We start from the raw sequence: 26530 nt of genomic DNA, 5'->3' as shown, positions 1-26530 counted from the left end.
GAAGATGAGGATCAGCAGTCTATCACGGCAAAGCTGTTTGATAATAATGAAACTGAGGAAACAGGCACTGCTAGGGAAACACATGAATTTGCAAGAAATGTCAGTGATAATAATGAATTAGTAGCTATTTCCAGAAACAGAAGAGCCTGAGTTTGCAGACAAAGAAAGGTGTGCAAGGAAGTTGTGATTCTTGTATTAGTCCCAGATTTGGGAAAACTTTGCTATGTGAGTATGCGCACAAAGATAAGCACAGTTATTTCATCTCTGTCTGTAGTTACTCCAACTGTGCATTCAAGTAATTGTTGGGTTGGGTAATTTCTCATGCAAATGAATGTTTGAGAATGTTCAGCAGACAAATCAATGCTGGGTACAGTAGTAGGTGGGTTACTGCATGTGCAAATTGGCTTGTTCTGTCATGCTTCTCTTTTTGTCCCAGAACTTACAAGGAAAAGTGTTTTACCAAGGCGAGGTGTTGAATTTGGTGTTACGAAAGAGTGGGAGAGTGTTCATCCTTGCTATTGAGTTAAAGTAACCATGAATGTTACCAATCATCAGACCTGTCTGATGGGTTTATACCTTTACAAGGAGATGCAGTGGTTGCTATTTACTACCTCTTACTATAACTTCTGAACCCAGAGCTGCTTTCATAGCCTCTTCTTTCCTCTGCGTTTCTTACAGCTGACAATTTTTGTGGCATTTTTCAGAAGTTTTATCACATTGGTGCTGGTTGAAAGGTCTGTCTGGACTCTGGCAGCAACTTTGACCTTATCACCATTTGATATGTGCATATTGAACTTAATACTCTTCTAGTGTAAAATTATAACTGAAGTCAACAGCGGTAGGAGGTACTGGTGCCGCTGGTAGTTCTCTGGAATGAAGCATGCTGACTTTGGAGTTCACCCGCTTGCATTCTGATATGTAAAACTTCCAGTTTGCTGATTATTGGTACACTGCAAACTTTAACCACCAAATAATGGTTTTATAAACTGCTGTTTCTTTGCTCAATTTGCAAATCCATTATGGATTATAATCTATGGGGCTTGGGGACCACAACTTGAAGATCATTTTAGAAGAATGGAGGAGAGAATAGAGATCAGTGGGTCCAGAACTAGATTTAATACTTCATTAGCAGTTTAGAGAATTTATGCATGTGTAGAGGCCTAGGAAGTATCACATTAAGCACAGATAAGTGATTGGTGGCAAAGCTCAGGTATCATTGAATTAAATTTGATTCCAAATGAATTTAATTTGTAAACCTTAAAGAAGTGGGGAAAACAGATCAGGAGGGGTTTTTGAGTTATAACTCCCAGAAGGGATATCAAAGGCCACCACTCATTGTGTCAGTTCTTTTCCATAAGCCACACATCATTTTCTGTCTTGTCTTTTCTGTCTTTCTGAAATGAAGTAGACAAAATGAATTTAATTCATGCAATGTCTTTGGTAACAGACAGAAAAGAGCAGCTCAGAGCTGATTTAAAGGCAGATACAGCAGAAAACAAGCATTTGGTGGGTGGCAAAGGAGTGGGCTCTGGGGTCTATTCTATGTACTAAGCTGCAACTTCTACAACTCCACCACTGCAGCACCCAAGCCCCTCCTTGTCCTTGGTATGGGCTCTCTGGTGTGATTTCTACGGGTGGGGAGGCCCTGATGTTTCCATTTTAGAGCTATGGAACAGAGAGAAACAAAGAGACTAAAGGATGGGTTTCTTTAGTCATATAAACATCTGATGACAGACACTGCATACGTGAAAGAAGCTTATGTATTGTACCAGAAATTTCAACATTTTGGAGTAGCGTCTAGATCCCTCTTCTGATAAGTAGTTGCCTTGTATCTGGGAGGATTAAATGCATTGCATTGGAATATAGCCTGGTCAGTGGGAAACTAGCAAACATCTCAGTAGAAGCTAGATGATAGGAGAAGGCGTTGAGAAGTCCTTCATTTCAAATCTCCTTAAGAATGACGGTTCCCTTCCTCTTGAAATCACAGCCTGCAGTATTTTCCTGAATGTGCCCATGTCTTCAAGGTGCAATTCCTCACTCAGTAGTTCAGGAGCACAGTTATAAGAGGTTTTGCTCCCTGCAGAAGGAGGTTAAAATTCTCTGTTTCCCACAGTACCTAAAAAATTAATCCACACATTTTCAGTTACCTGGAATGACCAAAAATAAGCTTATATAGTACTGTCTGCTGTGTAGAGGGGAACCTGAATTTGGGGGTTACTGCGTTCATGCAGCAGGCTTTCTACAGAAGGGGGAGTCTGCTTTTGGTACCTCACAGGGCTAATCCTTCAGTCTAGATGGAGCTGAGAAAAAAAAAAAAAAAAGAAAAATGGAAAAAAAAAAGATAAAGGATCTCTAAAACAGAAGCTTATTGAATGCTTTTATTTTTTTATATATGGAATTATCCAGGTGTCCATGTGCCTGTTACAGTGTGATCCATAGACACTTACTATCCTGAGAAATGCAGCATCCTTAGGTAACAGCAACAGATACATCAGTACACAGCCATAAGAGTAATTATAATCACTACACAGATGCTTCATCAGATACTTTCTGGACACACATATGTATGTATACTGCCCTCCTGTTAGAGTCACTGGATGTGTTCCCCAGGCTGGTGTTATGGTTTCTTCTGCCTTTTAGAGGGTTTTGAAAGATTTCTGTAATGGTTTCAGAAAGCACCAAAGTGACATTGAAGCTTAAGTTTCACTGCCTTTTACTGATGTTTTTGAGAACTTTCTAGCTGTTAGTGAATGTAACTTATGCTCACTTTACGGTGTATTTGCACTGCCAAAGGTGTGTAAGATAGTCATATCTCAAATGAGACTCATCCCCTAAATTCTGTCAACTTCTACTTAGACTTAATGGTGCCTGTAAAACTGCTGACCATTTCAAGTCCCCTTTTGAAATCCTGTGTTAGGAACCCATATATGATGATCGTTGTTGCGTGTAAGAGCTTCTGTAAGCTTCTACAGACGAGTCTTGTAAAAACTGGCTTGGACTTGTCTCACCTCTGAGTCTCTGCATTTGAGAGTTCTTAAAAAAAAAGATACTGATGCCTATTTAATTTTAATAAGGTAAATATCTCTCTGTATTTTGATTTCTTAAATTCTTTTTAACTGGACTGCAGAGAAATAAACCTGATTGTTTATCAAATCAGGTCGTGGAAAATGCTTTCCCCTATTTTAAGTTACTTTGGCTTCCTGCTTCTTTAAATCTTCTCCAACTTTGTTTTCCTTTGTTCTTTATCCAATACCACAAAAATGTAATAACAGCAAAAGTAGACAATACAGATTAGACAACCTGGATAATATTTAAGCATGTGCTCAAGTATTTTCTTAGTGGGCTTCAGTACGATGCTGTAGTGTCTGTGGCATTTCCAGTTTGTTGGATGGAAGCTCTTTCCTGAAGGACAATATTGTGAGAACAGAGATCTTACAGCAAAACAGAAGTTTTCACTGTGTGACTTTTTAATTTCTTTTTGTATTTAAGAAAGTGTCTTCTTAAATTGTTTAAAGCATATAACAAAAAGCCCTAATAGTTACTGTGTTTCTAGAAAAAGGTCATGCATGAGTTTCTTCAAAGAAAAATCAGACATATCGCAATTTAGTAAAGAAACAGTACTTGACACTATTGCAACAGAACAATTTTTATACTGTTTTCAGTGGGAAAATAGTGATTCAGTAAAACCCAAACATTCAACAAGTATGTGGCCACTTGATTCTATTTATAGGGGACAAAGAACAAAATATGTTTCTAAAAAAAACCCTCTAATTTGATGTGGGTTTTGCTAGACAAGATGCAAAGCAAGAGGGTGAACCTTTCTGTATTTTCCACATTGACCAGAAAGTGACAAATCTGTCTCTGTTCAGCTCTTTTTGATATCTCTCTTGATCGACTTTTCAAATCTTATCTGTACAAGAATCTGTATTTTTAACCATTGTGTAAGTCTAGTTCTAATTACTGCATTTTGCACGAACTCATGTTTGTGTTCCCATAGCGATTTCTGCTGTCAGGATTTGGACATCAAAACTCTAAAAACAAAACTTGAGACTGGGATACATTAGCCTGGGATAAACTGAGATGAACTGCTACTTGTTTTAGGATTACACGGAAGGCTTGGCTCGAACTACATATCAGGTTCAAAGACAGTTTGAAGAAAAACCCTTCATCAGCAGAACAGTATAAGCTGCTATAATTTTTAATTTTTATTGAGCCCTTTTAGCACCAAAGATGACCATAAGGGAAAACCAGACAAAAATATTGCCCATTGTAATAAATAATTTGACTCAAGTTTCAAGCCCGTTATTAAATGAAATTTGAGGTAATCTAAGCAGAGCTTCGGGGCACCTGTGACTTTTAAATGAAACTATCCTGTTTCTAGGGAAATACATACCTTTAAAAATTAAGCTTGAGGCTAAAAGCCTCAAACAATAAATCTCCCTCCAGCTCTCTTCTCTGGGGACATATATACTATGCAGCCTTCAAGCAGGGCACTTAGCCTATCTTTGGGTGTTTTTTTCTCTGGTGTTAAAGTTCTTTTATAAGGAACATCTGGGTATGTCTAGACCTTTATGAGTTTTCAGAATCCAAAATATCTCCTTTTGATATAAACCTGACTGTTGGCTCTTTGGATGCTTTCTAAACAGCCACTGTAGCTATTAGGAACTCAAAATGTCAGACTATTTGTCAGTTATGAAAATAATTGTTTAGCCCCAAACAAAAAAAAATCCATAGGCTTGCTCACAAGTCTATATTTTTAGCAGAGATGCATGTCCAATGTAGGGCATTAGATATCTGTTCTTTACTTTGGAGGCATTCAGGCACTCAGCATAAAGGAGTCACAGAGCATCCTCTCTGAAACAAATGGGTTTGTCTTCTGAGAAATGTTTAAGTACTCGTAATGGTGCTAAACTATTGAACCATGTAGTAGCTGCTGATTAATTTAGTACTGTCCGTTCTGAGCACTTAATACAGGAATCTTGAGTAAAAATAATGTTGTGTAATTAATGCATAAGTACAAGAGAATGCAAATCAGGTCTCATAGGTATATGTATGATAATACCTGATGTAAAGTTTTATTGTGAGGATAATCTCATCATCCTCTTTGTTGTATTGTGTTACATAGCAGGCAAGTGGAATTGCTGCTGAATCATAAATGTTGCAACAGCTGGCTATGCCCATCATGTGCTCTGCAGCAGCATCTCCAGGCAAATGAGTAATACATTGGCTTCAGCTCCCTGTCTGTCTGTATGCTTATACTGTTGACACTGCTAGAGGCCTATCTAACTGCCCTAAGTTTACTTTTCAATTTATTATGATTTTAGTCAATATACTGATCGCTTCTATGCCGATCCTGCCTAAACTTTGTAATAAAATGTAAACAACAGAAAGGTATATAGAAAGCCAAAAAAACTCATTATTGCCAGTTATATGCTCATCAAAATCCTAAGGGGGCTGTGACCTTATTGTAACTTTTCCCTAGAGCCATACAATAATTTTAGCCGTGAAAGGAAATTTTATGGCATGTAAGATTAGCCCACACTAATGCAAGGTCAAAAATAATAGAATCAATAAACAAACTCAATACTGTTAACATTTTGAGAAAATTACTACTAGAAAACAATGTCAACAACAGATTGAAATGGGTCTCCAAAGTTGTCCTATTGATTTCCTTTCACATTCATGACAATCTAACTCTTTTTCCTTTGCAATATGATACCCATTTTTCTTTCCTTTTTGTTTTGTTCTCTGCATTTTACAGCCCATTTTTGTTATTTTAGCTATGAACATTTGTTAGTTTATTATTTAAAAACATGGCAAAATTAGTATCTTTGAGTTTATATTCTGAAATAGACAAAAGCCTCTGATACCATTCAAAAGTGGTTACAAAGCCTAAGGCTATTTTCAAGTTTTAATTCTGTTAGCAGTGCACCAGCACAAAATATGGGGAGGAGGAGGGAGGAAATTGAAAGCAAGTTTGACATTTGTTTAGAGCTGTCAAAATTAAATATACTAAGAATGGGAGAGAAGTCAAATGCTTCAACGTATATTTAAGTATTGCATTTCATATCAGTAGTAGTTTGCATTAGCAGCGCTATCAGAAATTGTGTTGTATCTTTAAAGTGAACAAATTAGCTTTAAAATAGAGACTGCTGTTTAGCTTCCTTAACAGGGATGTGGCAATCAGGTGCCTCAAGTCTGTGTTTCCAAATAGGAACATGCTGTGACCCTGGGCAAGTTGTGTGATTTTCCTGTGCCGTAGCTGAGCCATGTGTAACATATATACTTATTGGTATGCTCAATAGTATTTCCAGGTTTGTGTACTGTTTGGAAACCAACTATTTAATACTGAAGCACTCTCAGGGATGAATGTTCCAAATATAATGAAAAGCAGGGCAAGAGCAAGGAGGAGAGGGAGGGATATACTTCCTTTGCATCAAGGAAAGGGCTGATCCCTCTTCTGCCTCATCACACCAAAGCAGGAGGTCTGGGGCTGTAGCTGGAGAGTAGAGAAAATTACCTCCAAACCACATGTGCATTGACTAGCAAGGTATAAGAAGGCAAACCAAAATGGCACTATTATCTAGGCTCTCATGTACACCCTTTTCAAGGAATCAGGAAACCACTTTAACTCCCTCATTCCTTTGCACACACAAGTGTAAGTGCTTTCCACAGCTGAAGCATATGTTTGTAAAGCAAAACTATGTATTGTGTTATTGGATGAGCTCATGGTCAGAGGAAATGTCTGTATGCAAACCGCTCTTCCTGTGTTATTTTGAAGTCTGGATTTTCAGGCTCTGGGTACAAAAGAGAGACATCTGCAAGTTCCAGAGCTGGTGTTCTCATCCTTTGAAGTCCTAACATCAAAATTATGAGGATCTGAGATTTTAATTTAGATATAGCTCAAAAAGAATGTTTTATTTATAGTGTTTCTAGTTCATCTACTGTTACAGTAGTTACTGCTACTAAACCAGCAGTTTTAACTACACTCCAGAAATCTAGTTTTAGTTTTCTGTCCTCTAAAAACACTGTATGAGGCTTCATCTGTATACACTTGAACAGTATTTTGCCATTGTAAGTCAACATGTGCAGCTTGAGAGAAGTAAAACTTGAATTATAGTATTTTCATGTTTGTTTTTTTTTTTCCCATATCAACTGGGATATTTCCTGAATTATTATCTTTTAATGAAAATTGTATTTAAGATAAACATCCAGATTCATTCTTCCATGACCAGAACAGAGATCAGAATAGGGATTTAATTTTAAACAAATACGGATTCTTATTCTTAAAAATCAAAACCAAAATCCTTTTCATTTCTTTCTAATAGAGGCTTCTGCTGTGATCTGTGTTTAGATTTTTAGCCTCCTGCATATTTTGTTCAATGAATGTTGTTTAGTTTTTACCGCTGGTATTTTGTGGTGGTTTTTTTTCTACTATATGATTCCTTCTTGCTGCCTTGTGCTAATCAAGACTGTGATTCAGACCAACTGGTGAATTTTAATAAGGGTAAGGGGGTAAAAGGGACAGAGCTTATTACATGATTTTAATAAACTGACCATAGAAAGATATGGTTGTACACCTTGCTCCCAACCAAGCTGGTCTCTAAGTTAGAGTGAGGAGATATGTAAATAAAGTCTAAGGACCCTGTGATCCCCCTTCAACCTGGATTTCTCAGACCACTGGCAAAAAGTCAGACCATATTTAGCACACGTCAGAGCAGCAACTGTGATGGTCTATGCCTTATACACTTTGCTGTGCTGTGTATTGTCCTGCTATTAGGGAGGCTTTTCAAGAAAGTGCAAAATCTAACTTTAGGTCCTACTTCTTTTTGTGTTCTGCAGACCGGAACAGTGCAAAAAGTACCAAGTCATAGGCCAAGTTGAATGGCATCTCATGATTGCACATCAGTATGGCCATAGGAACTTGGTGCATTGGTCCACATGAAGACACTGCATTGCAAGCTGGCTTGTTTCAAACGCTGGGCCTTTCTGCAAGAATAGCTTATGCTTTTTGTGTTTGAGAGTTAGTGGGTAAATCATCTAAATGAGACTGGGATCAAGTTTTGAAAATCAGACCTGTATCTCTGAAAAGTATAGCTTTGACCCCCCTTGGCTAGCTGGACTAGAAACAATTTTTCCCACTTTTGGGATGAATGCTCTGTTACACACTTTTGCTAAATATGATAATTTCTACTAATTCTCCTCCCTTTGGAAAGGATTTGGCTTTCTGAACTGACTCTGTGAAATCTACTTTGCAGCTTTAGATCACTATATGTACTAATATTGCATACTTGATATAATCTCTGAACCAATATTTCCTTTAGTAAATTTAGGTGGCTTCCTTCTGGGATTGCAGCAGATCACTCTACAAAGATTAGCTGATACTTGTTGATAAGCAAGCTGAAGCTGTCTTCAAGTGTTCCTGTCTCCTCAATTGACTATGGAGAAACTCTAGCTCATAAGCTCTGTGGGGTTTAGTTTTGTACGTGTTGTCATGCCTAAATTAGTTAGCTTAAATGAGTGAATCCAAGGTTGTGCCATGTTGTATGCAATGAACTTTGTGCTTCTCCCATGTTCAACAGCTTTGCTTATTTCTCTGGTATCTCACAGTTCTTTTTTCCCCTCAAACATAATCCTTTCTGGTTTTCATTTGTAATATCTATACTAATTATTGTCAGGGTCAGATGTATTGTGCAGTCCTGACGTGTCCATTGCTATAGCAACATCTGTGATGGCCACAAAGCAAGCGTTGCGTTCCTTACAAGTAGGGTTTCACTTGTCATAAGGGCAGGCTATCAAAAGTTCATTTGAACAAGATGATTTTCTGCTAGCCTTATGCTACCGGCTGTTTGGAAAAAGGATTGGCAACAGCTCTGTAGACTGGTCTTAGCCAACAAATGATGGTGGAGTTTGTGAATCTGATCAAACTTTGACAACGACCCAGAACTTATTTGAAATGCGTTTCTTGTCATTGCTGGAGAGAAAAAAAAAAAAGGAAAGAAAAACCAGCACCGAAGGGAGTTGTCACACAAAAGTGTGTGGTATGAACTCGGGGACCTAAAAAATCAATCATGGCAATTATTTTACTAAATTATTTTAAACTGTAGTGTGTCCAGAAGTCTTTCTGTTAAATGTCTGCTGTCACAGCAACAAGCTGTGCTGTTTCCATCTCTGACCTTTTTCATGTTAAAATGCATGTCAGTATGTAAAACAGAAGCACTCCACACAGAAGATGACTGGAGCAGTGCTTTGCTTTGCTGCACTGAAGGTCCTGGAGATACATATTTTGCAGGAAATGAGTATAATGGGACAATTCGCCATTTAGTTGGAGGAAAAAAAAAACACCAACAACAAGCAAAGGTTGCTTTTTTCAACATTTGTTTTGTCATGTTCATTTTTGCTATGATATATTTGAGGAAACAGAATGGAAGACTTAAGTGGCACTGGCAGAGAATAGATGACTTGATGATGAAGTGTGAAACGACCATTAAAGCACTGACCGTTTATCCCTAATACTCTATTTGCAGTTGAGATCTGACTGAAATGAGTTTAGTGGTTGCAGCTGAGTACCTGGTGGACAGAAGTCCATATGTCATAGAAATCTAAATCAGGCTGCACAGTTTAACATCAATAACTGCATTGATTCTGAAGAGGTGTGGGTCAGACTAATGGATAATAACATTAAGGATGTGAAGAGCCTCAAGGAAGATTTGGGGAAATAATGGTGGTGTTTTCAAAGTAGGGCCTAGTATTTTGTTTTCAAAATCTGCTCACACGTAAACATGTAGTACCGTAGTAGGCAACCTTGGATTCTCTGGATTCGGGTTCTGTGCTTTCAGATAACAATGAGAAGATGTTTGAATGCAGTTTCCTGAATTGCTATACAATTGCAGATATTACGAATGTCAGGTCTTACTTCACTCTTGTAATTTCCCTTTGTACTGCAAAAACTCCAGGGTGAGAGTTACTCTAGGCTAGACTAAAAATGCAGGGCTACCTCTACCTCATGCAAGTCAATGCAAGATATACTGGTTGCAGTGAACTGATGCCAGTTTAAATCACATGCTAATTTGTACAATTTGTTTCACGTTTCATTGCTTTTGGATTAATCAGTCTGTACCCACAGTCAGATGTTTTTCACAGTCATGAAAGTTTGTAAGCAACTTTACAATGCCTGAGTCAAGATGTTGTCTGATTGGGAAATTTTTATTGTTATTTGTGCTCTGAGAAATCTACAGACCTTCATCCTAAGCTCTGTAAAAGGTAAAGAACAATTCTTCCTGAAAGGGTTGTGACCTCTGTTACAAAAGAACCTCATCTGTTGTTCATCCCAAAAGTACTGAGAACGAATTTACAAAGTTATGGATTGCAGCAGGAGCTGGAGAAGAGAAAATCCCATTTCTGTGGAACCCAAAAGCAGTCATGTGCTGTAAGACCCCAGTCTCAGAAGGGTTGATTTCCACTCTCAAGTCATCTTTCCAAGGGCTTGTGGCTGGTGAAAAGAAGACTTTTTGAATTGGACCAGGCTGACTTGCCAGGGCTGTGGAATTATAACCTCTTAAAAGGTTAAAATTAGTAAGAACTGCTACTAATTTTGAAAGTTAGAGGGGCCTTCACCACAGATAGCTCTGCAGCTGAGCACTAACATTTACCCTGGGAGAGAAATTCTGGCCAGGGTAGGCACAATACTCAAATGAAGAACCACTGGCATTGTCACAGAGACATGATCCAACCATCATCACCCAAAGAGCAGGTCTGAGTTGATGAATGCAGACAACTTAGTGCTAGGACGGCATCTACAGGCTCCTATCTGGTCTGGGACTCTTGATTTCCTGACAAGATAAAAAGGGGGGGGGGGGGGGTTATGTGTGTGTGGGGCTGCACCAATGTGACTCGCTTAGCCTTGGCCCGAAGTATTTTATAGATAATATAAACCACACAGAAATGTTGTAGTAAGGAGCCATATCCTGAAGTAGGAATTAAGTAGACATCTAAAAGCATGAAATCAAAACCTGAGGGACTCTGTTGCAGAACTGTTTTCAGAACCCATATCTGATGTCCCCACGCTGTAGTAACAACAGACATGTATAGAACAAATTATATTAAATGGTACAGAAACCAGAAAAGAGTTCTCTTTGGAGATTTCATTCCATTCCTCTTCCCCCATCTTTTAAATCAGGCTGATTATAACTGCAGGAGAACTCCAGACCAGATGTGAACTCTTAGCTCTTCAAGATACAGTGTACTGTTCCTTATATCTGACCAGCCAAAATAAGCGTAAATCTGCTTCATGGCTTGAAAAGAGAAAATTATATCCTTTGAGAGAGGTTTTAATTCAAGAAAGTGAGGGTTTTTGTTATAGTTTCTTCCTTTTTGGATTTAGATTGATGATTAATGAAAAACAATATATAGCAGTAAGTCACAGGGGAATGATATCCTTTCTGGGAAAGAATGGATGGATATATATATCTGTATCTATCTCCCTTTTCCCAGGAGTTTAGACTGGAAATTTCTAGAAAAATAAATACTATGTAATTATGTAATTTATGTAATAAATAATATGAAATTATGCAATTTCATGTAGTTGATGGCACGCACAGTAATAAATGCTTGCTACCCACTTTCAGGGTACTAATCAGAGAGCAGAAAAATTTCAGTGCTCTGTTTGTACAATATGTGATGTACAGTATCAGGTAATTTGTTTAGCCTTCTTTTGCTGTGGGTTGAACTTGAAGGAAGTAGATGCAGACCTGATACCCACTTTTCATGTAAACTTGCTGTAACACATTTTGTATTCTCTTGAGAATGGAGGGGAGGATGCAGGGCAGGTACCTTTGTTGGAATCAGTGGGAAGAAGAAAATGTTTTGTGCCTGTCCTTTAGTCATACAGAAGCAGTCATTTAGGGTGATTAATGTATTTGGAGTAAAATGAAACAAAAGGGTCTGTACAGACTTGTTAAGTGTTTTATGTATGCAAACAGCTTTAGCTGGTAGTGTGGCCATGCCAGCACAAATGTGTCTGAGCAGGTATGAAGGAAACTGGTTCAGATTTACAGTATTTTTTTTTCCCTTGTTTAGCTTTATGTTGATTCTACATTATCTTAACTGGCGTATGAAACTGCAGCCAGAAAATATGGTTTCTGATCAGGTTGTGATTTTTTTTTTTTTTTTTTTTTTTTAGCTAGAAATACCATTCCTGTGGGGAAAAAAGTGTGCGAGCAGTAACTAAGTAAGATCATGGGAGGATATGCTTTTAGGGTTTGGCTGGAGGAGCTGGATGTGTTACTACAAAGGGTAGATCGTAAGCCATTTCCCCTGAAATCCTGCTATCAGAGGGAGCCCCATCAGCGATGCCTAACATGCTGCACAGCAAAGTCATCTGGGTCTGCCCAAACCCTCTTCCCAAACCACTGAAGCCTGTGTGGGCAATTCTGCACTAAAACAGATAGAGAGTTCTTATATGATCCATCCTGTCAGTTCTGCTATGGGGGATGTACCTGCAGCAGCGGGGGCTGTAACACTGGTGACTGGCAAATTGAATGCTTGTTCAGGTCCTAAATAAAGAGAGGTGTGTGTGTGAGATAGTGTAGGGGGGTGTGTAATATCATAATGAATATATTGCCATGTGTGCCGTAAAAGTTAAACTTAGCAATACATAATGCAAGAGCATGCTTTCTCACTTTATTTCGGTATCTGGAAAGTTTCAGCACTGGCATCATATCAATATTTATTAATGCATTGTGAACTAGAACCTGTGATTATTACTCATGCTATCTCATACTTTACAAGCTTCAACTCTGAAGAATAAAATCACATCTGCTTTTTGCTCTTCCCATATTTTATTCAATGTTTTAACAGCTTTGCCGTAAATATCTCATCCATTACGATTCAGTTGTGACTGTATCAGCTTCACATCTCCTGTTTTATTGCTGTCATTATAGTTAAACAATGCGCTGTTAATTCTGTTAACTAACAAGTTCATTGTTCTCAGTAGTCAGCAATCTCTGTTTGTTGAGTCCACAGTGCTACTGGTTGTAAATCAAACCTGGGGACCAAGTGAAATGTTTTCCTTCATTTGGAAAATGAAGACATGTTCTTTATAAAGACTGATTAATAAAAGGTTAATTGTGATCCCAGGTAATAAAGCTTGCAGGGTAATTCTGAGTTACTGGGAACAAAGTGATATCAGTTCTCTTGAACTTCTGTTACAGCCCCTAGCTAACAGCAATTTTCTTATACTAAGCTGAGTGTTAAAACTTGTAAACGAAGTGCTGGGGATGGGGGGGTAAGAGGAAACCACTGAAATTATGACTAATACTGAAGAGTATTAAAGAATAATGGCAAATGGAGTGACCAACATGCTCATGAGTGGAATTGGGTAACAGCCTAGCATTGCTGGGGAGCAAGAAATGGTTGAAGGAAACGAATGTCATTAGGTATAAAGAAGAAGCAGAGATAGCTGGCTTGTGAGACCTGTATTTGTGCTTTAGAGAAGAACGGAATAAAGAGGGCTAGAAAAGTAGGTGGAGTTGCTGACTGGAGCAGTAGAAAGTGAAGTCAGCCAGCAGAAAAAGAAAGAAAACTATGAACTACAGAAAGGGGAACTGCAAGGGAGGATAGCATGGAGGAGGAGAAACAATTATGAAGTCATGTGCTGAGCAAAGGTAAATGGACAAAAAACGTTATTTTAAAACCTGAAGGCTGCACTGCATGTTTTAAGAACTGTTTCAGCCTTGCCAGCACTCTTCAGTGCAGTAGATCTGCCTGCTACTGCAGATGGTGTGCAGGAGCACACTTAAGTCCTCCTGTTCCTCATTCCTTCCCACTATTTGTGCAAAGATGATGGGCAGCAGCTCTATGGGGTCTGCAGTGTTCTGTGCAAGGAAAGCAACAGGACAGCACAGTGGTATGAGCGAGAAAATGAAGGGGGAGGGATGCTACATATGTCAGATGTGGGTTTGAGCAATGGCAGTAAAAAGCAGTTCTTCAGCCTCTAGTCCTGCTAGGCTTAGAGCTACTGAAATTGTTGAACTGCTGTAGTTTGGCAGTTTGAGATTGAATTTCTGCGGAGAACAGTACCTGCCCTTCTAAGGATGTGTGAGTCAATTGATTTCACAACATGAGTAAGCCTGTCTTCTTTTGAGAAATATGTAGTCATTAGGTCTAATTTTTTTTTATGTACAATTCCTAAAGGAAAATATACCTCACTTGCTGTTTGAAAGCTGTCTCTTGAGAAATCTTGCATGCCTGGTGATCATTTGAATTCCTTGCAGTCCTTACTTGCTGCCTGCGTGTTAGAAATCATTTTAAATGAATTGAATAAAACTCACAAATGTTCTGTGCCAGGGTATGATGAACTCACAGGAAATATGATTCAAATGTAGTTTTTCTCCTTTTCTTTTTTATTATAATAAATAGGAATGGAAAAATCTGGCTTTAATGACACATTGCTGAATGAGATTTTATTGGTCTGTTAGCAGCAGCAGCAAGTAATGCCTTGTTTAAGTAAGATGGGTTATATTTGTTAAATTTCTGAGTAATTATAAATGCATAATAGGGAATAACCACAGGAAGATCAAGGACTGCCCTTGGAATTTCATACATGGATACAGATATGTAGAGTTTCACAATGAAGTCATTAGTTAGGAAATGAAAGCTTTTTTTTAAGAAACCTGATTTTTTTAATTTTTTATTTATGTCTTTTTAATTTGAGGGTGGGAGGTGTGTCTTTGGTTTGGTTTGGTTTGTGGATACAGGCAGGAAAGCAGGGGAATTCCAGTCTCTGATTTGAAATGGACGTTTAAGAGGAGACATAGGTGCTTAAAACGGAAAAGACGTCTCCTTAGTCACTACAGTGGGCCTAGGATGAGTAGCTCGGCCATAGAATCACAGAATAGTTAGGGTTGGAAAGAACCTTAAGATCATCCAGTTCCAACCCCCCTGCCATGGGCAGGGACACCTCACACTAAACCATGTCACCCAAGGCTTCGTCCAACCTGACCTTGAACACCGCCAGGGATGGAGCATTCACAACTTCCCTGGGCAACCCATTCCAGTGCCTCACCACCCTAACAGTAAAGAATTTTAGATGTTAAAATAAAAGTGAGATGGGTGCTTTGATGCATTGAATTCTGGGCCTGCTTTGTCCGTGCCCACCAGAGAGCACACGGGGACCTCTTAATAGATGTTGTACCGTAGCTCGAATGCTACCTTCAGACACAGCATGTTCAAGGGCACGTGAGTGCTCCTTTGGTGTGTTATTTCAGGATCTGCTGTGCCTGGTACAGCTGAGTGGCATGTTTGTGCAATGGGATGCTGGTTTCATTACTTTATTCAAATTACACTACAAGTTCTGTCAGTGTAAACCAGGCATTGTTCTTTATGTTCTTTATGTTGTGTGGTTAGCTTAAAAAACAAGAGTTTTTAGGTCTGTTGACAAAGGAAATAACCTGAGAGTGCAGTGGAAAGTGAGTGTGCAGAAGGCCACTTTTTACCTTCATATCCTCTCAACTGTTAAGTTTGTTTGTGTACAGCAAGCTTGGGACTATGTCCCTTTGTTGAGCTCTGTGTGTTTCTGCAGTATTAATAATTGGAGAGGGAGTCCACTAATTCCCATCTCCCCATCTGAAACTTAGTGTGAGGTAATGTATTGAACACACAATGTGGCTCAGGTCAGCAGCAATCATTTTACCTGTTGGTACTACTTTTTAAATTGAATTTAAACATGGAACAAGGACTGTATGGAACTGTTTGGCATCTGAATCACAAAATCCTCTTTGTTGATGCTGAATCTGCATCAACACTGAGGTTCCCGAGAAAACTCAGAAAAAAACACATGGCCAAGGAAATTTCCACAAGCCTGGGTTCTATCTTGAGATTCAAACCAGGTTGGCTTAAAGTTTGATCCACTCATAAAACTCATAAAAAAGCCCTTAAACCTCTTTGACTTGGTTTGGGGCTGTCTTGGAGCTAAAGGGTAGATCTGGGAGCTCTCACTTTGATTTCTCACTCAGTCATGGATTTGTGTGTAACCAGAGGGTACGTCATTCAGCTGCTATACTCTGGGTTCCCATTCACAAAGCAGTGATAACAATATTGCTTCTCTTCTTTATATGAGTATTGGGAGACTTTAATTTCTTAATATTTGTCATCTGTAAAGTACTGTATTTCATAGATGAATGAAGCTAAAGAACAAAGGGGGAAGAGGAAATTCATACAGTTTTGAAGGGAAGCCTGACTTAAGTTTCACTTTCAGCAAAATACTCTGCAAGATTTGAGCAGATTTCACAAAAGCCCTTTTTCCCTTTATTACAAAATTTTGTTCCATTGAATTCTGGGTGGTCTGATATTCATCTGGAGGAATGCAGTTCTGAAAAGAAATGTGCACTGAGGTGAGAGTCATTGTGTATCACATAGCATTTAGACTGAGCTTTGCAACGTCAAAGTTGTCTGCTATATAAATATTAAGGGCTGTAACCCTGAACTTGAGAAGTATTCAGTTTTTATCTTTTATTAACTGACTGAACTAATCACGCTGTTTCACTTGATAACACAGGAATGGATTCTGCAAACATCCGCAGGTATAGGGTAGCACTTGCTCTCCTTCAGCATTTTCACAGTCAGATAGATGTTTTATTTGCCCAAAGGAGAGGGTAATGCTCCCCACGTTTGCCTAAGGAGTATACCTGCTAGCAGCTATGATAAGTTGGGAGACTTCCACTTTGCTCCACTAGTGTAGCTGAAAAGAACTGACCAAGAAACAGGTTGTTTTGGTGCTGGCTGCAGAACTGGAAAGACACTATAGTGATTATCATTTAAATCCACTTCTTTCTCCTGATTGGTGACTACATGAATAACATATTAAACTGCACAAGCCTTTGATGGCTGGTAGGAAGAAAGTGCATTAATCCTGAAGTGAAGATTTAGAAGAGAAAGGATCACTGTCGCAGAACTAGGTAGCTAAGTCACAGCTCAGAGCAGGTATTTGCCTGCAGGTAGCCTCTAGAATGGGCAATGTATTGTGTATTTGGGAAGGTCATTAATCTACGCCAAATACCTGATCACATGTGAGGGTTGTACTTTGCATTATTTAATTTCATTCCTATTATTCCAGAAAAAAAAACAATTAAGAAAGTGAATAATTATAAAAGTAAGGTCAACTCAATTTTCTCTACTAATGTTTTTAGTTACTGGACTCATTATTGCTAATTTCTTTCATAATCTTTGCCTTCTAACCTCATTTGTTTCATTGCTAAGTGCCAAGAAGGGAGCATCATAAAACTTCCATGAAAACAAAGCAGAAAAATCATGTCATTTTAGTGATTTCCTGAGAAAGTAATTATCTGTTGTTAACCTTTATAGTAAGAACACTTCTGATCATCTTCAATATAGGTGTTAAATTTCCATCCTTCTATTTCTGATTGCAATTTTCCAAGTTAAAAACATATAGATAGTTATTCTAATAACACATAATCTTTTTCTCATAATGATTATTAAATTATAAAGTGCTTTAAACAAGTTTTAAAGCCTAAAACTACTCCCTGTTTACTATATAATTTTAAAATGTAATAAATCTCATAGCACTGAATTTTAAATACTTTTTTGTAGTGAATGATTAAAACTACCTTGTATTTTTCCTGTAATATTAGAGTTCTGACCCAACTTACACCAAAGTCAATGGGAGACTTTCTGATGATTTCAGAGGGTGGCAAATCAGATTGTTTTCTCTAATCCTGTAAATTAGTATGCAGGGGCAAATGCTCCCATTTTTTGGAAGGCTTATTGAATTCAGTGTTGTCCTGTGAGGGAGCCACCTGCATGCACGAAGTTGTCAGGGCAAATTCACAAGACACATTCCAGTGTGTCTTGTATTTCCATCCAGAAAACAAAGAAACTAGAGGAAGCAACATCTGAAATCAGATGCGGGTGGCGGAGAGGAAGAGCCAGGTTCTAGTTTGCTATATGCACTGTATCTATTAAAAGTAATCCTACTCAGTACGAGAGGAACCACAGGTTCAGACCCCTGGTGCGTGCGCTTGGCTGAGGAGCCACTGGCGCGAGGCTACCATCTGCGGCTTATGACTGAATGCCTTTAAGTATCCCGCCTAGACACTTGTTGTGCTATTGCGTCATCATCGCTTGCGATTGACCCAGGAGATGAGAGTCTTGTCCACAATGCGTGGGTAAAGGTCTTCCCGAAGCTTCGTTAGCGAAGTCAGGCCTTCCTCACAGGAGAAGGAAAACTCCTATCTTCAAACCTGGGCTGATGGAGCTCATCTGGCCTTGGACGGTCTTCCACCAGAGAAGGACACTCTTACAAAACCTACAGCCTGAGGACTTTGCTGTCACCGTCCTAGCTAACTAGGCTGTGTCAGTTAAACCTCAGGTGTAAAGGATGGGGCCAGTTCTGCGCAAGCTGTGCTTCACCTAAAAAATCCACTGTGCAGCTGGAAGGGCTTACTGTCGCTTGTCTGTATGGACAGGTGAGGGTCGGAACGGTAGGTGACAAGGCGCATGGGTAGCTGCAGATCCAACCTTGCATGCGGGCGGCCCAGCACATGGGTAGCTCGAAATCACTCGGGAAATGACAGTCCTGGTTGGACACTCCTGATTGCCTAAGCACCCTTTTTTCCAACCAGATTTGCATATCCCACTTGCCCTTGGTCATCGTGCTTGTAGCAAGCGTGGTTAAAGCCCTTCCCAAATCTTCGCTCGTGAAGCCAAGCCATCAATCAATCTATTAAAATGAATACAGGTAAGTTTCACTTAGCAGGAATGTATATTATTATATAAAAGTCCTTTAACGAAACTTTAAAATAGCAAAAATAGTTTCTTTTTTGCTGTGAGTGGGATTCAAAGTTTGGGGTTTTTCCATTTCTTTAGGGTTTTGTTTTTTTTTGAGAAATTATTATTATCTGTAGGCAGTATTTAAATGTCTGTACTGGCTACACATAAGCACTCAAGTATTTAAATGAAATTTAGAGCTAAATCTTTTGAGTGGTATTGATACATATGGGCAATAAATTTGACAACAACGCATTCATGTGGGCCTTCATAATTCCTTAAACGTAGAGAAACCATTATATAAGAACATTACAGTGAAGAGGAAGCTCTTGTAGATATTTAAAGGAGCCTATCCACATTGAGATGCCTAAATTGAAAAGGGTGAGTGGAGCTCATGAGCAGTCTTTCATTGCTGATGGATTTACTGAAATGGAGGTGCCTGGAAGAATAGCCTCCTTATAAATTTCTTTGACTAATAGGATTCCAAACAAAAGGGACTTTCTTTTTCCTTCTTACTTTAATTTTTCAGTTCTAAATGTAATTAAAAGATTTCATCGCCGCCCCCTCTCTGGTTCAGCAGAGCTGTTGCTGCTGTTTTGGTAGCAGCAGGGTATTTATTGTCTCTTCTCCAATAGTTCTGTGCTGTGTGTGGAAAGGACAGATGCTGTGTTTGTGACTGTGACGTGATTAGAAGAAGTGAACAGAGAGAAAGTCAGTAATGACCTGGTTGCTTTTAATGCCATTTATATGGGGGTTTTTCTACAGAGCACAGTGGGGCTAGGAAAAGGAATCTTTTACAGATCAAAGCAAACCGTACATGTAAAAAACCATGGAGAGGGGCAAGGACTGAGAATGAGCTGATGCAAAGCATCAGTATCACCTCCAAACTCTACCAAAGCACTCCTCACAAGCCTTTTATTCACTGTATCACCACACTGTAGCTCTGTTGGAATGATCTTGATCCCTTCCTCACCTTTCTTTCTGCCAGTTTATTCTCTCATCTGTTTCACCATTCTTCAGTCGTCCATGATAGCTTCCAGAAGTCTCTTCTCCAGCCTCATTGAGAAGTCAGCAGAGGGGTGAGCACAGAAGCTGTAGATGTGAGCTGGCTTGTGCGCAGCTTTAGGGTAACACTGCTACATCATTCCTGGCTGCAGACATGGCATTTTGTTGCCCACATAGTTTTCCACTGCTTAATGCAGAACTGCTGAACTTCAGTCATATGGGTTGGAATTATACAGGTCAGAAAAGGGGGAGGAGTGTACAAATGAAGGAAAAAAAAAAAGAGCAGCCATTTTGGCTGTTTAAATTCAAAGTGGTGTGGCACCTACGTACAGACTTCTGTGTTCAGTCCCTTGGCTAAAACTAAGCTCTGGATCAACTTAATATCCAAAATACTTCCTGCCAGGGATTATATCTTGCTATGGAAGGGAGCTAGGCTTAGTGAACTAATAGGTCTTTTCTATCTCTAACTACTGCCAGTATGATTATGGCTTTCTAATCAGAAAAATGTGTTGCTGAAAAGTACAGAGATTAAGCACCACAATTGCCTGTAACAAAGGCAAGTTTTGTTGGATGAGCAGAGATCTGATGAATGACATGATTTGAAATGTTTTCATCCTAATGGCTTCCTCTTCTGAAGTTAATTTTTTTTGTCAGTTGCCAAAACATTTATGAGCAGATTTGTGGATAATGACACTCTTAGATGGGGGTTTAAATAAGAATCTGTTCCATTTGCAACCTAAAAGACCTAGTATTAAAACAGACAAATGGGTTTGGAGTCTGATTCCTCTGTGGCTGTGTAATAGATGAGCTGGGGTCACTGGTGGTGTACAGTGAGCAAGCCACAAACTTTTAGGCCAGTTGTTTCTTCCTTGGAGAAGTTTAACATGGGAAGCGATAAATAGTCAAAACATGAAAACATGATTTTGTAAGGAGTGCTTGTTGTGAAATTCATGGCTCTGCAATTTAGGGAAGTTCCCATTCCCTATGTAGACTAAAAGACAGGTAAAGAAAGAGGAGAGAGATAGGTGTTATGTGCTGGATAAATAGCTAAATTTAGAATTGGTCTCTTTGTCCAACATTCGGATTCTTAAAAGGGACAAGAAGAAACAGCAGCCCTTTTGAAGAGGAAATTTGGCCTGTGGGTAGGTGGTTGAACAATAGATTGAATAACATAGTCTAGGTTTATATAATAAGCTAGGAAATGTTGTTAGGGAATTGTTTGATCATAGTACACTCATGCCAAATAAACCACCACAAGGAAATGCAGACTAGCCAGTGCTGCACCTGCTTAAACTACATGTATTGAAAAGCAAGCTCTCAAGTATGTTCAAACAGTCCTCAAAAAAAGTAATCAGCAGAACTCACGGTGTTTCTTAATGACTGCAGGTAGAGGTTTTATGTCCCAGTTAGCTGGTGTCAGTCTGTACCAGCCTATCAGGGTTGGTGGAGGTTATGCCATCACACGCCCTGGGATAGTCTCCCTTTAGCAGTTTTCTTACTTAATTCTAGTTGGTATTATCTGCACCAACTGTATTGCCCATGCAATAAAGAGTCCCTGTAGTTTAAGTATTGAGAAATAAAATCTGATTCCGTATTCTAATTTAGAGATATTAAACTGATAATCTTGGATAGGGCTAATTTTAAAACCCTTTTTGCACCAGTGAAGACACATCTATAACACACCTGAAACAGCAATATTTGCACGATTTTATTTACATACACAAAACATTTCTTTTTCCTTGTAAATGCTTATGGTGTTATTTGCAAATACATTTCTGTTTGCTTCTTCCAAGTTTTACCTGCGTGTATATCCTTCATCTAGAATGAGAATATAGCCCATTATCCTGATAGGAAGCAAAGTGAGAAAGTGTACGATAATTTTGCTTGAAATGTTGTTTTCTTACACGAGTAATAAGGCCACTTTTCCCTCCCTGGAAAGCATGAACTTTTACCATACCATACAATGCAGGATGGCATTATCATTATTTCCCAGTGGTAATGGGAATTTTATGATAATGAATGCTGAGATGCATCTATGTCACGCTTTGCAGGATTCTTAAAAAATATCTTTTGCTCTATTGTCCTGACTTCCACCTTTTCAAAAGACATTTTGTTGTGCTTTACCCAGTCTTCCTTTTGTCCATCTCCAGAGCCTAGATCATATGGAACTTCAGTAATTTCAGTTATTAGAAGGGCTGAATAGCATTTTCTTTCAATTAATGTATGAAATGAAAAAAGGTAGAAAACTTGGAAGGCAAATTACTGCGAGTTCAGCTTCTTTGCAGACACTGGTGGCAGCTGATTGACATTGCAGATACTTTCAAAATATTCCTCTAAAATACTGATTTAGTTGAAATTAGTTATAATTTTTAAAAACATTTATTTGAGGTCAGCTGGGTTGCCAAGTTCCTTCACTAGGACATCCCTAAACTATAGAATTAAATCCTATTTAAATCTTGATTAAGTAAATGGTAAAACTCCCATTCATTTTAATGAGGTTGAGATTTTAGATATATACTATTTAGGAGAAGGAAAAGGCATTTCAGGTCTTACCTACGCACCCACCAAGCTAACACAGAGTGGTTTCTTACCATTTATTTTCTAGAGTTTATTTTCCAGGCTACTTTTAAACAGTGGGGGTTCCTTTACTGTCCACAATACTTTATTCCACAACCCCATAGATCTTGTGCATGCTGGACTTTAAATCAACTATCAAATACCCACTAGTATCTTCAAAGGCTTCTGAAAAAGAATGGTTTACAGGGGTGTTTTTTGCTTTGCCAGTATTATGATTTGTTATTCATCTTGTGGATTTTTAAGCAGACCCCTGTACTCAGTATTCATATTAATGGTCTTACTGTATTTAGGTGGATAAAAAACATTCAGTACAATGTATGTAATAGTTACATTTCTATGATATACATACTTGGTAAAAGCTTTCTCATTTTCATCATTTAGACAGGTAGGATCTGGTAAATCATGTGCAGCACTCAGGATGACAGTATGGTAGGGGGTAGAAGAAAACAGCAGGCAACTGCTGCAGGAGGTTTCTTCTGAAAAACTTGACCAAATGTTTAAAACCAAAAGAGCCTGAAGATGATGGTTTTTTCTCTTTTCCCATAGCAAGTACCTTGTCAGACATACCAGTAAAGGCTGAGCTTGCCTTGCTCATTTCATACTCAGGTTGAACAACCTATTATTACAGATCTGTTTTAACCGCTTTGTCCTGAGCTCCTGGTTTTCCAAAGCTCTGGACTTGCCACAGCTTCAGCTTCTGGGTTCACTGTGCTTTGTATGTGCCTTGAAACACCTAAAGTGTGTCCACCATTCCAAACTGTGGGACTTTACACCCGACTGTGTGATGCGTGGCAAAGCAGAAATAATACCTAAGAACCAAATTCTGTTGGTATAAGGATGCAAATTAACTTGATTTCACTGACTTTAATTCAGATTCACGCCATTTTACATGAGACGAAGCTTGGCCTTCAGGTGAAATTTCTTTGAATATCTTTGTTCTGTGCAGTATATAGTATACTTATGTCTCTCTGTTCTGGCTTTAGCTGTAGTAGCTTAAATGCCAAAATCAGTTTAGAATAAGAGCTTTCCTATTCATGATCTTCACATGGAAGGGAAAAATCCCATCAGTTCATTACGTGCATAAACAGACCAAGGATTCCTGTTAGATGAGGGCAATAGTGATATAGTGAATATCTCCATTTCATCAGTCTCCCCTAAGCTTTTACGTAATTTTCTGCTTACACATATTTTCATGACTTTTTTTTAAAAAAAAAAAAAAACAAACAGCTTTTTTAAGCCTTTTTCAAGTTTAGAGCATAGAATCAGTCAGAATGGCACGTTTTTCCCTTTTTTTAATTTACATTCCTTGCTTGCCAGTCTTCTTCCCTAGACACATAACCACTGCCACTGTTTCACGTGCTCATGCGTACATGCATGCTGTGTTATTGTCTTGTACTGTCCCATAAACACTCATTTCCTTTATTATCTCAGGTTTTATACTGGAGCAGTAACCTTTTACATGATTCCCTTTTTCTCTGCAGTTGTGCTGGTGAAAAAAAAAAGACAAAGAAAAGTGAAAGACCCTTTAGTTTACCTCAGAGCCTCAGCCAGCAGGAGTTTAAGTGTGTGTCAAGAGGGAGAATATTAAGATAATCAATAAATGTACTTTGCAGTCTGGTCAATGTCGTTGGCATTAATTTTCTTTTTCTCTTAAATGATCAGAATCTTTTCACTTTCTCACCTTCTGCTTGCTTCCCACTAAAATACAGACATAATGCCTCTCCATGTGTGGCTATCAAAACACAACTTTCTATGTTATTTTCCATATACCTTCTAAAAAGCCCTTGGTGTATTACACATTACCTTATTTGTGTCAACCACGTATTATAAATATCAGTGTTTTCTTGTAATACCTAAAAAATTCAAAGACAAACAGTACTTCTGTGGCAAATCATTCTCACCTCCTGTTAATTGCTGATCCTTCTGCTGCTATAATGATGCTGTTTCGCAACAGCCTGAATGTGTCTGTCCTTTCACTGAGGTCATAATGACTGTTAAATGTGCCACATTTCCTCTGTCAATTTGGGAAAAAAATGTCAGATTATATATCAAGGGTTCACTTTGATGCATAACTTTCTGTGAAACAGACGTCACCAAAATAAACTCTGGTACCTGTCCCATTGGGAATGGGAACTCATAAATACAGAGTCAAAGGCAATTGGCCCCCACAAGCCTGCAAATACTACTATTCATTGCATTACCTAGAGGTTTGTGACTAAAGTTGTTGTTTTAATGGAAAGCCTTTCAAATTGGTCTTTAGAAAGATACGCTTCACCACTTTTATTAGTTGTTAATTCCATTTTTAACTACCTATTGTAGTTGGTAATATCCTCTTAGCTTGAAAATACAATCTCTTTGCCTAGTTACTTTATCCATTTTTAGTTCATTGATTCACTGAGGTTTTTTTCTTCTGGATTTCTAAAGCAGCAGAAGTTAAAAGAAATTCTTAATTGTTTACTTCATTGTTTGTGCAATGGTATCAGCATTGACATCTGCAGGAATATAAACAGATTTAAAAAGACTTTTTCTTGTTCGCTTATTGAAGGGAGCTGTGCTATGTTAAATTGATTTAAGTTTCCAAATATGGGTCAGATAAATAAGCTTTTTTAAGTTAATGTTTTCCTTTCTGGCTTCTGGTAGTTTTTGTTTTGGTATTAAATAACGTCTAGAGGTTTCAAATAGCATCAAATTCTGATATCATGAGAATCAGTAGTTAAACCTACAACATGGGTTTGGTTTCCACTCCATTGTGCATTAAATCTTGGGTCTTGGAACTGGTGTTTTCTTCTGACCAGGACTTCTTGTCTTCTGTGGCTGAATTTTGTTTTGAATTTCGGATGTACTCGAACTGCTGGAAATTCTGTGGAAACCTTTCAAAGAGGAGAGACAGATGTCTGTGACAGGAAGAGTTCTCTAACATCAAAACTACACAACTCCATGACAAAGCTGCCATAAGGAAGCAGGGGCGAGATATATTTTGTAGGTCTTGCGTATCTGATGGCTGTTGCATATAGAAATGTGGTAGATAGTTGAAATGTGCCGTCTGTTCTTTGCCAATATAGAATTGAATAATTAATTAGTTTCTCTGACATTGAGAAGCTTCTCTAAATTCCTGCCTGAAGTCTTATCTCTGATTTGGATACCCACGACTGCACTTTTCTAATGTAAATATGCAGCAAAGGATTGCTGCACACAGAGAGTATCTGCTGAGGTTTCAGACTAGCATGTGTAAAGCAACGCTCATAAGCTATTGTGAACATCATTAATATAGGGCATACCTACTCATTATTTACTGCTTAGCTTTCTGGGGCTTGGGAATTCAGAGTTCAGCCAAACCCTGACACTACCTCTTCTTCCTAAAGGTAAAGCACCATATGGTTTTTCTCTTTGCATTTCATATGGCAATCCATATGAAGATTTCATTTATTTTCTATAATGTTTAAATCATTAAAAGAAAAGCTTTGGGGTGCAATATGAGACTGACAAAGATAATTACAGTTTTAAAGCCTTAAGAGGTTTCATGCATCATATAAAATTTTACATTCCACCACCAATTTAAATCAATTACAATCTTTAAATCTATAATTGTGTTATTTAAAGCATTTTAAAGGGCACAAAGCATGTGGTATTTCGCAGTGTGTTCCAAAGTATTTTCACAACAGATCTATTTATTGTGTGAAAGCATCTAGAGGCTATTAAAAGATGATCAGAGGCATTAACTCTTTAGTCTGTCTTCTTAATGCAAGAAGCAGATATGCCTAAGCATTATTTATCACTTAGTCTCAGTTGTGCTAAATTTCTCACCCTTTAGTCACAATAATTGTAACGAAGCTTGGAATAGATCATGCAGAGTGTCCTCATAATGCTAAACCAATGACTTCTTTGTGCTTGGGTGAGCATGCATTCTCTTTCATATTACAACAAGGCAAAGAAACAGAAGACTTTTTTAATTTATTCTTTTTATGCTAGATCTACATCACTGCACAGGTAAAGATGGTGCTGTTTTTCAGGCAAAGCCCTTTTCCTTGCTCTGCACTTAGCTTATACCAAGGAATTTCAGCGCCCAGTTTAAGCTACTTTTATTACTTAGCTGATTTACTAGGAAGAAATGGTGATTGCCTTTTAAAATCATAAACCAGAAGTTTCAAATTAATATGGTTTTGGT

At 38.4% G+C, this 26530-nt stretch overlaps 1 long non-coding RNA gene across 2 annotated transcripts in view; it reads left to right on the top strand.

The window, feature by feature from the left end:
- LOC133262520 (uncharacterized) overlaps window positions 1–26530 on the top strand; it is a 169950-nt gene that overhangs the window by 102966 nt on the left and 40454 nt on the right. The window contains exon 6 of one of the 2 annotated variants that reach the window (XR_009741335.1): window positions 2407–2515. The exons of the other annotated variant lie outside the window; for it this stretch is intronic. This is a non-coding gene — a long non-coding RNA (uncharacterized LOC133262520). Of the gene's footprint in view, window positions 1–2406; window positions 2516–26530 lie in introns of those variants that run through there. 2 annotated transcript variants of the gene reach the window in all.

This window comes from Pezoporus flaviventris, unplaced genomic scaffold (assembly GCF_033815535.1).
Source record: "Pezoporus flaviventris isolate CSIRO_AGI_PZ_B2104156 unplaced genomic scaffold, CSIRO_AGI_Pfla_v1 ptg000213l, whole genome shotgun sequence".
Classification (NCBI taxonomy): domain Eukaryota; kingdom Metazoa; phylum Chordata; class Aves; order Psittaciformes; family Psittacidae; genus Pezoporus; species Pezoporus flaviventris.
The sequence above is the reverse complement of the archived record's forward strand: the minus strand, read 5'-3'. Positions and strand labels throughout refer to the sequence as shown.